The sequence below is a fragment of the Cebus imitator genome, unplaced genomic scaffold, assembly GCF_001604975.1.
Source record: "Cebus imitator isolate Cc_AM_T3 unplaced genomic scaffold, Cebus_imitator-1.0 Scaffold613, whole genome shotgun sequence".
In the NCBI taxonomy this organism is placed as follows: Eukaryota; Metazoa; Chordata; class Mammalia; order Primates; family Cebidae; genus Cebus; species Cebus imitator.
Genome location: NW_016107928.1, coordinates 106,233 through 116,278, shown reverse-complemented (window position 1 = coordinate 116,278; position 10,046 = coordinate 106,233).

The following is a 10,046-nucleotide window of genomic DNA, read 5'->3' as shown; positions in this document are numbered from 1 at the left end:
AAAAAAAAAGTAATGGCAAAACCCGCAATTACTTTTGCACCAACCTAATATTAGCTGGGTATGGTGGCATGTGCCTGTAGTCCCAGCTACTCAGGAGGCTGAGATGGGAGGATCCCTTGAGCCCAGGAGGTCGAGGCTGCAGTGAGCCAGGATCAGTATGCACTGCACTCCTGACTGACAGAGCAGACCCTGTCTCTAAAACAGAAAACAAACAAGCAAACAAAACCAAGAAACCTATAGCAAAATACCATACCTACTGGTGAAAGACTGAATGCTTATTATTATTATTTTTTTTGAGACAGGGTCTCAAAATGAGGTGAGGATGTCCACTTTTTTTGGTTTTGTTTTGTTTTTGAGATGGAGTCTTTCTCTGCCGTGCAGGCTGGAGTGCAGTGGTGTGATCTCGGCTCACTGCAACCTCTGCCTCCCCAGTTGAAATGACTCTCCTGCCTCAGCTTCCCAAGAAGCTGGGACTATAGGCATGAGCCATCACACTGGGCTAACTTTTGTATTCTTAGGAGAGATGGGGGTTTCATCATGTTACCCAGGCTGATCTCAAACTCCTGACCTCAGGCAATCCACCCACCTTGGTCTCCCAAAGTGCTGAGATTACAGGCATGAGCCACTGAGCCTGGCCAGGATGTTTACTCTTACCACTTTTGTTTAACATAGTACTGGAAGTTCTAGCCAGAGCAATAAAGCAAGAAAAAGAAAAAAAGCCATACAGAGTTGAAAGGAAGAAATAAAACTGTCCTTATTTGCAAACAACACAATTTTCTATGTAGGAAATTCCAAATAGTCTACTCCCAAATTCCTAGAACTAAGAAGTGTGTTTAGTAAGGTCACAGGATGCACAATCGATACACAAAAATCAACCACATTTCTATACATTAACCATTGTGAAAGGAAAATATCTTGGGCCCCCAAAATCACTAAGCTAAAGGGAGAAGTCAAGCTAAAAACTGCTTAGGGCAAACCTGCCTTCCACTCTATTCAAAGTCACCCCTCTGCTCACTGAGATAAATGCATATCTGATTACCTCCTTTGGAGAGGCTAATAAGAAATTCAAAATAATGCAATCTTTTTTCTCTTATTTGCCTAAATCTGAAAGCCTAAATCTTCCTTCGAGTTGTCACACCTTTCCAGACCAACCCAATGTTCATCTTACACATGTTGATTGATGTCTCATGTCTCCCTAAAATGTGTAAAACCAAACAAACTGTGCTCTGACCACCTTGGGCACATGTCAGGACCTCCTGAGGCTGTCATGGGTGCACGTCCTCAAGCTTGGCAAAATAAACTTTCTAAATTAACTAAGACTGTCTGATTTTGGGGGTTCACACAGTGAACACATGGAAACTGAAATTCAAAACACATCATTTGCAACCACTCCAAGGAAAATGAAATACCTAGGTATGCATTTAACAAAGCATGTACAGGATCTGTTCAAAATGCTGATGAAAGAAATCAAAGAAGGCCGGGAACGGTGGCTCACGCCTGTAACCCCAACGCTTTGGGAGGCTGAGGCAGGCAGATCATGAGGTCAAGAGATCAAGACAAGCCTGGCCAACATAGTGAAACCTCGTCTCCACTACAAATACAAAACTTAGCAGGGCGTGGCGACAGGTGCCTGTAATCCCAGCTACTTGGGAGGCTGAGGCAGGAGAATTTCTTGAACCTGGGAGGGCAGAGGTTGCAGTGAGCTGAGATCATGCCACTGTACTCCAGCCTGGGCGACAGAGCAAGATTCCATCTCAGAAAAAAAAAGAAAAGAAAAAAGAAATCAAAGGAGATCTAAATAAACAGACATACTGTACTCAGGGGCTGGAAGAATCAACATAGTAAAGATGTCAGTTCTCCACAAATGGTTCTACAGGAGTAATGCAATTCCTATATCACAGTCTCAGCAAGGTTATTTGTAGACATAGACAAGCTGATTCTAAAATGTATATGGAAAGACACAGTCCCTAGAATAGCTAAAGCAATCTTGACAGAGAAGAATAAAGTGGGAGGAATCATTCTACGTGATACTAAGGCTAACTATATAGCTACAGTAATCATGACAGTGTGGTATGGTCAGAGAGATAGGAACATAGAAACATAGATCAATGAACAGAATAGAAAACGCAGACATATGTCCAGGTGCAATGCTTCACACCTGTAATCCCAGCACTTTGGGAGGCAGAGGCGGGAGGATTGTTTGAGCTTAGGAGTTCAAGACCAACCTCGCAACATAGTGAGACCTTGTCTCTACTAAAAATAAAAATAAAAATAAAAATAATAAATTAGCTGGGCATAGTGGCATGTGCCGGTAGTCCCAGCTATTTGGGAGGCTGAGGTGGGAGGATCTCTTGAGCCTGGGAGACTGAGGCTGCAGCAAACAATTATCGTGCCACTGCACTCCAGCCTGAGCAACTCAGTGAGACCCTATCTCAAAACAAAAAAAGTAAGAAAACCCAGACATAGACCAATGCAAATTTGCTCAGCCAATTTTTGACAAAAGTGCAAAAACAGTTCGATGGAGGATTTTAAGACATCTAGCTACATAATCAAGGCTGTGTGATACTAGTAGAGAGATAGATACACAGAACAACAGAACACAGTAGAGAATCTAGAAATAGAGCCACACAAATATGCCCAGCTGACTTTTAACAAAGGTGCAAAAGTAAATCAATGGAGGCTGGGCACGGTGGCTCACGCCTGTAATCCCAGCACTTTGAGAGGCTGAGGCTGGTGGATCACTTGAATAGTTCAGTTTGAGACCAGGCTGGCTAACATGGTGAAATCCTGTCTCTACTAAAAATACAAAAATTAGCCAGGCTTGGTGGCAGGCCTCCATAGTCCCAGCTACTCAGAAGGCTGAGGCAGGAGAATCCCTTGAACCTGGGAGGCGGAGGTTGCAGTGAGCTGAGTTTGCACCACTGCACTCCAGCCTGGGTGGCAGAGTGACTCCACCTCAAAAAAAAAAAAAAAAAGGTAAATCAATGGAGAAATGAGACCCTTTGCAGTAAATGGTGCTGGAACAATTGAACATCCATAGGCAAAAAAGTGAACCTTTAATCTAAACTCACACCTTAGATAAGAATGAACTCAAAATGAATCATGAAGTTAAATGTAAAATATAAAATTATAAAACCTTTAGAAAAAAATAGAAAATCCGTGGGCCCTAGGGCTAGGCAGAGTTCTTAGACTTGAGGAAAAATTGACAAATTCTATCTCATCAAAATTAAAAAATGCTGTTCTGCAAAAGCCCGTTTAAATAGGATGAAAAGAAAAGATATGACCTGGAAGAAAATATTTGCAAACCACATATCCCACAAAGGAATCTCAAAACTTTATGGTAGGCTGGGAATCCCAGCACTTTGAGAGGCTGAGGCAGGCAGGTCACGAGGTCAGGAGTTCAAGACCAGCCTGACCAATATAGTGAAACCCCGTCCCTACTAAAACTACAAAAACTAGCTGGGCGTGGTGTCGGGCGCCTGTAGTCCCAGCTACTCAGGAGGCTGAGGCAGGAGAATTGCTTGAACCTGGGAGGTAGAGGTTGCAGTGAGCTGAGATAGTGCCATTGCACTCCAGCCGAGGTGACAAGAGCAAGACTGTCTCAAAAGAAAAAACGAAAGAAAAAAAAGAAACAAACTCTGGTTTTTTTTGTTTGTTTTCTCCTGCTCCCTACTAGTAATTTTCATTTATATATATATATTTTTTTGCTTTCTCTAGTTTTTTTAAACTGTTTTTTCTTTTTTTGAGATGGAGTTTTACTCTTGTTGCCCAGGCTGGAGTGCAATGACATGATCTCGGGTCACTGCAATGTCTGCCTCCCGGGTTCAAGCACTTCTCCTGCCTCAGCCTCCCAAGTAGCTGGGATTACAGGCATGCGCTACCACGTCTGGCTAATTTTGTATTTTTAGTAGAGACGGGGTTTCTCCATGTTGTCCAGGCTGATCTGGAACTCCCGACCTGAGGTGATCCACCCGCCTCGGCCTCCCAAAGTGCAGGGATTACAGGTATGAGCCACCATGCCTAGCCTAAACTTTGTTTTCTAGATTGTTTTCTTTCTCTAGTTTTATTTATTTATTTTTCTTTGTTGTTTTACTTTTGTTCTTCTCTAGTTTTAAAATCCATTCATCAAGTATACACCTACTATGTACCCATGAAAATTAAAAATTAAAACATAAAATTAAATACATTCATCAACAAAACAGAACATTGTGAATTGTGTCACCAGAAGCTCCTCCCAGGGATGTGAAACTTTTCTCTCTCAAGCTGAGCGGTGACATTGCGTGTTTGCCTGGCATGGTTTTGACCTTATAAAACAGCATCCTGTGGTTAGGAGCTGGTCTCTAGGTGAATGAATCCACTATGGCATTTTAGTAATTTCAGGTGATGGCTGACGAGGAACGGCTTACGCTTTCTGGTTTCTCCAGCACATGGCTGACATGACAGGGCTTACTCCTTGTGATTTAGGTGGCAGTTGCAGGAACAGTCTTCTGGAAAGACAAAATCAGCATCATTTGTCTCACCTCTCCTCGGAGTGCTGAAGCTTCCCTTTCCTCATTAGGAACATTCCTTTTACCTCACGGAGCTATTGCGAAGAATGAAAAACAGAAATAGCTGGGAAGCACTTCTTGCCAGCCAAGGAAATGTGAGTCACCACTTGGGGCTCAAGTAGAATTGGGCTCAGCTGTGAGTAACATAAACCCTGAAATACCAGTGGCTTAAACGAGGTAGATGTTTATTCCTGTCTCGTAATAAAGTGCAGGAGTGTGACAACACAGATGATCATGGAGAACATTATGCAAGTGAAATTAACCAGTCATAGAAGGACAAACACTGCAGGATCTCACTTATATGTGGAATCTAAAAGAGACAAACTTGAAGAGTGGAGTGGAGTGGTGCTTTCCAGGGCTGGGCAGGAGGGTTGGGGAGATGTTGGTCGAAGGGTAGAAAATTTGTACCTCAAGGGACCTATTATTAAAATGTGACTATAGTTAATAAAAATGTGTTGTATACTTGAAAATTGCTGAGATAATAGATTTTTTTCTTTCTTTCTTTTTCTTTTTTTCTTTTTTTTTTGAGATGGAGTTTGGCTCTGTCGCCCAGGCTGGAGTGCAATGGTGCTGTCTCGGCTCACTGTAACCTCCGCCTCCCAGGTTCAAGCAATTCTCCTGCCTCAGTCTCCCAAGTAGCTGGGATTATAGGCGCCCGCCACCACACTGAGCTACTTTTGTATTTTTAGTAGAGACAGGGTTTCATCATGTTGGCCAGGTGGGTCTCGAACTCCTGACCTCGTGATCTGCCCGCCTCGGCTTCCTAAAGGGCTGGGATTACAGGCGTGAGCCACTGCACCTGGAGAGAGTAGATTTTTTCTTTTCTTTTTTCTTTCTTTTTTTTTTTGAGACAGTCTCACCCTGTTGTCCAGCCTGGAGTGCAGTGGCGCAATCTCAGCTCACTGCAACCTCGGCCTCATGCCTTAGTCTCCCAAGTAGCTGGGACTACAGGTGTGTGCCACCATGCCTGGCTAATTTTTGTATTTTGGTAGAGACAAAGTTTCACCATGTTAGCCAGGTTGGTCTCGAACTCCTGGCCTCAAGTGATCCCACACCTCGGCCTCCCAAGGTGCGAGGATTACAGCCGTGAGTCACCATAGCTGGCCAGAGATTAGATTTTTAAATATGCCACAAAACAATGATGTGAGGTAATGGATGATATGTTAATTAGCTTGATTTAGCCATTCCACAATGTATACATACACTGCAACATCATGTTGTACACCATAAATATATACACTTTTTATTTTTTTAGACACAGGGTGTCACTCTGTGGCCCAGGCTGAAGTGCAGTGGCGTTATCATAGCTCACAGCATCCTCCAACTCTTGAGTTTAAGTGTCCTGCTTCAGCTTCCTGAGTAGCTGGGACTACATGCATGTGCTACCACGCCCAGCTACTTAGAAAAATTTTTTTTTTTTTAGACATAGTACTCTCACTGTGTTGCCCAGGCTGGTCTTGAACTCCTGGCCTCAGCTGATCCTACCACCTGAGCCTCCCAAAGCACTGGTATTAGAGGTTCGAGCCACAGCACCCAGCTTACACTTTTTATTTGTCAATTAAAAATAAATAACTAGGCTGGACTGGTGGCTTACGCCTTTAATCCAGCATTTTGGGAGGCCAAGATGGTTGGATCGCCTGAGGCCAGGAGTTTGAGACCAGCTTGGCCAACATGGTGAAACCACGTCTCTACTAAAAAGACAAGAAAAATTAGATGGGCATGGTGGCGCACGCCTGTAATCCCAGCTACTTGGGAGGCTGAGTCAGGGGACTCGCTTGAACCCAGGAGGTGGAGGATGCAGTGAGCCGAGATCGTGATACTGCACTCCAGCCTGGGCAACAACAGCAAAACTCAGTCTCTAAATAAGTAAGTAAATAAAAGTAAATAAATAGAGAGTCCAGGGGAAGGAAGCCTGGAGCCTGTGTGGTAGCTTTACCCATAAAGCCCTAAAGGACCCAGATTCCTCATATATTATAACTCCATTGAGTATGATTTCTATTCTCACAGTCATCTTATGAACCAAGGGGGCTGCCAGAGCACCAGCCAACACATTCCAGCCAGAAGGAGAGGAAAAAGGCAAAGAATATGTCTTCTTCTATCAAGAATATTATCTGTAGGTTGCACATACCCCTCTATTCACATTCATTGACCAAACCTTAGTCACCTGGCTGGGTGCAGTCGCTCACACTTATAATCCCAGCACTTTGGTGAAACCACAGGCGTGTGCCACCACACCCAGCTCATTTTTGTATTATTATTATATTTTTTTGTAGAGACAGCGTTCTGCTATGTTGCCCAGGCTAGTCTTGAACACCTGGGCACAAGTGGTCTTCCCACCTCAGCCTGCAGAAGTGTTGGGATTATAGGTGTGAGCCATTGCACCCAGCCCAAACTTCCGTTATTTAGTTGGGTACATGACCAAATAGAATAACAATTACATTTCCCAGCTGCCCCTGTGTTTTGGCTTGGTCACGTGACTAGCGTTTGTTGGTTGATTTTTTTTTTTTTTTTGAGACAGAGTCTCACTCTGTCGCCGAGGCTGAAGTGCAGTGGCTTCCCAGGTTCAAGTGATTCTCAAGCCTCAATCTCCTGAGCAGCTGGGACTACGGGCCACCAACACCGCCACTATTTTTGTGTTTTTAGTAGAGACGGGATTTCACCATATTGGCCGGGATCGTCTGCAACCCCTGACCTCAGGTGATCCACCTGCCTCGGCCTCCCAAAGTGCTGGGTTCACAACGTGAGCCACCGTGCCCAGCCCAGCACTACCTTCTTTTTTATGGCTCAATTATATGCCATTGTGTGGATGCACCGCATTGTGTTTGTTCATTTGCCATCAGTTGATGGCTCTTGGAACATTTTGTATATATATTTTTTTGAATTTGTACAAATGTATGGGGTACATGTGCAATTTCGTTACCCGAATAGATTACATAGTGGTCAAGTCAGGACTTTTAGGTATCCGTCACCTAAATAATATACCTTGTATCCATTAAATAATTTCCCATTATTCCTCCCCCTTGCCCTCCCCTCACCCTTCTGAGTTTCCGTTGTCTATCACTCTGCTCTCTGCATCCATGTCTACGCCTTTTCTAGCAGCCACTCATGAGTGAGAACGTATAATATTTGTCTTTTTGTGCCTGGCTTGTTTCACTTAAAATAATGACCTCCAATCCCATCCATGTTGCTGCAAAAGACATGATTTCATTCTTTTTATTGCTAAATAGTATTCCACTGTGTATATGTACCATGCTTTCTTTATCCACTTGGAAGCTTTTAAGCAAAGAAGACATGGAGTAAGAGTTGTGATTTAGAAATATTATTTTGGTGAGTGAGGAGGTGAGAAATCAGTTAGGATGCCATTTCTGGCCTCCATAAGAAAGGATGAAGACTTCCAAAGTGGGGAGGGGCTTTGCCTCTCCCCCATCTTGGGATGATCTCCCCATAGAGGAAGGGTAGTAAAACAATGTGAAATGACCGCTGCAGAGCACTAAAAAGACCCGTTGTCCTCCCATTCAAAGGAAAGCCCCAAAAGTTGGAGAATCTAGGAATGGAGGCAGAGATGAGGGGACACATTGGAGAGGCGTTTAGAAGGCAAAAGTGACTTGACTTGGCCATGCTTTCGATGTGGGAAGTAAAGGAGGACATGGGAAACATGTAGAACACATTTGTTTGTTTGTTTGTTTGAGTCAGTCTTGCTCTGTCACCCAGGCTGGAGTACAGTGGCATGATCTCAGCTCACTGCAATCTCTGCCTCCCGAGTCCAGGCAATTTTCCCTGCCTCAGCCTCCCGAGTAGCTGGGATTACAGGTGCCCACCCCCATGCCTGGCTATTTTTTCTTTCTCTCTTTCTTTCTTTTTTTTGTATTTTTAGTAGAGATGGGGTTTCATCACATTGGCCAGGCTGGTCTCGAACTCTTGACCTCAGGTGATCTGCCCACCTTGGCCTCCCAAAGTGCTGAGATTACAGGTGTAAGCCACCGGGCCCAGCCTAGAACACATTTTAGTGTCTTGCGTGATGGGTAGATTTGGGGGCCATTCACTCTGAAGTGGAAGAAGACAGAGGAGAAGCATGTTTGGGTAGAAGCAAGAGGGAAATAATGAGTTTGGTTTTGAGTTGTTGAATGTCATTTTGCAACCAGAACAAAGAATATTCTTCCCCAACTCTTTCTCTCAATGTTGGGGGTCAAGCATCTGAACATGCTGCCTATTTGGGGAGATATTTCAAGATAGGTGGGGAGGTGGAGCCCTACTTTTCAGTTTAAATGCTGAAGAGAGGCAAATATTCTTTCCTCTCCCTCTTTGGCAGGTGGGAGTGTGATCAAGGCACCCCCAAATGGATGCTCCTGTCTGGGTCTCTCAATCTTTTTTTTTTGGGAGTCTTACTCTGTCACCCAGGCTGGAGTGCAGTGGCTCACTGCAAACTCTGTCTCCGGGGTTCAAGTGATTCTCCTGCTTCAGCCTCCCAAGAAGCTGAGGCTACAGGCATGTGCCACCACTTCTGGACTTCTGGCTAATTTTTTGTATTTTTAGTAGAGCTAGGGTTTCACTGTGTTAGCCAGGGTGGTCTCGATCTCCTGACTTCGTGATCTGCCCACCTCAGCCTCCCAAAGTCCTGGGGTTACATGTGTAAACCACCGTGCCCACCCTGGTCTCTCAATCTTGAGAGAGAGACAGAAAGATGGAGACATTCAGAGATTATTCAAAGCAATTGTGCAAATAACCCCCCAAGAAGTTGTTCTGAAAGGGAATACATACTGCTTTGGAGTAAAGAAAAGATGAAAAAATTAAAAGAATAACTTAAGTGTCTTTATTTTCTAAGTAGACAATATCAGGTTTCCTGCTATTTGTGAGTTTTGTTCCAGAAATAAAACATCATCATAACCTGTAACTATGTACTAATAAACTGATCGTTCATAAGATTAGTCCCCATTTAAACTCTCCTGTCTGAGAAGCCCTGCCCACCCCTTACTTCCATGTCTTTGTCATCAGTCTCGTGATGAGTGTCTGATGTTGTGATACCTAATTAAACAGTGCTAAACAGTACTATGCACTTGATTACAAAGGGAAATTACAATTGTTGCAAAAAAGATGCAGATTTTATTATATCAATGAAAATGATGCTGAACTACATTGCAAAGCTCTTGACGAATGAGCCTCTGGTAAGGATACCAAGTAGCAATTGAAGAATAAATTGACAATGGTGATGATGGGAACATCAAAAGAGCATAATGCTACAGTTGGAATGTCCTCTCCAAGACTCCTGTTGAAATTTAATTGCCAATGTAGTGGTATTAGGAGGTGGGGCCTTTAAGATGTGATTAGGTCATGAGGTCCTGCCTTTTTTTTTTTAATCAAAGAAAAGAGGTTTGGCTGGGTGCTGTGGCTCACGCCTGTAATCCCAACACTTTGGGAGGCCGAGGCGGGCAGATCACGAGGTCAGGAGATCGAAACCATCCCGGTCAACATGGTGAAACCCCACCTCTACTAAAAATACAA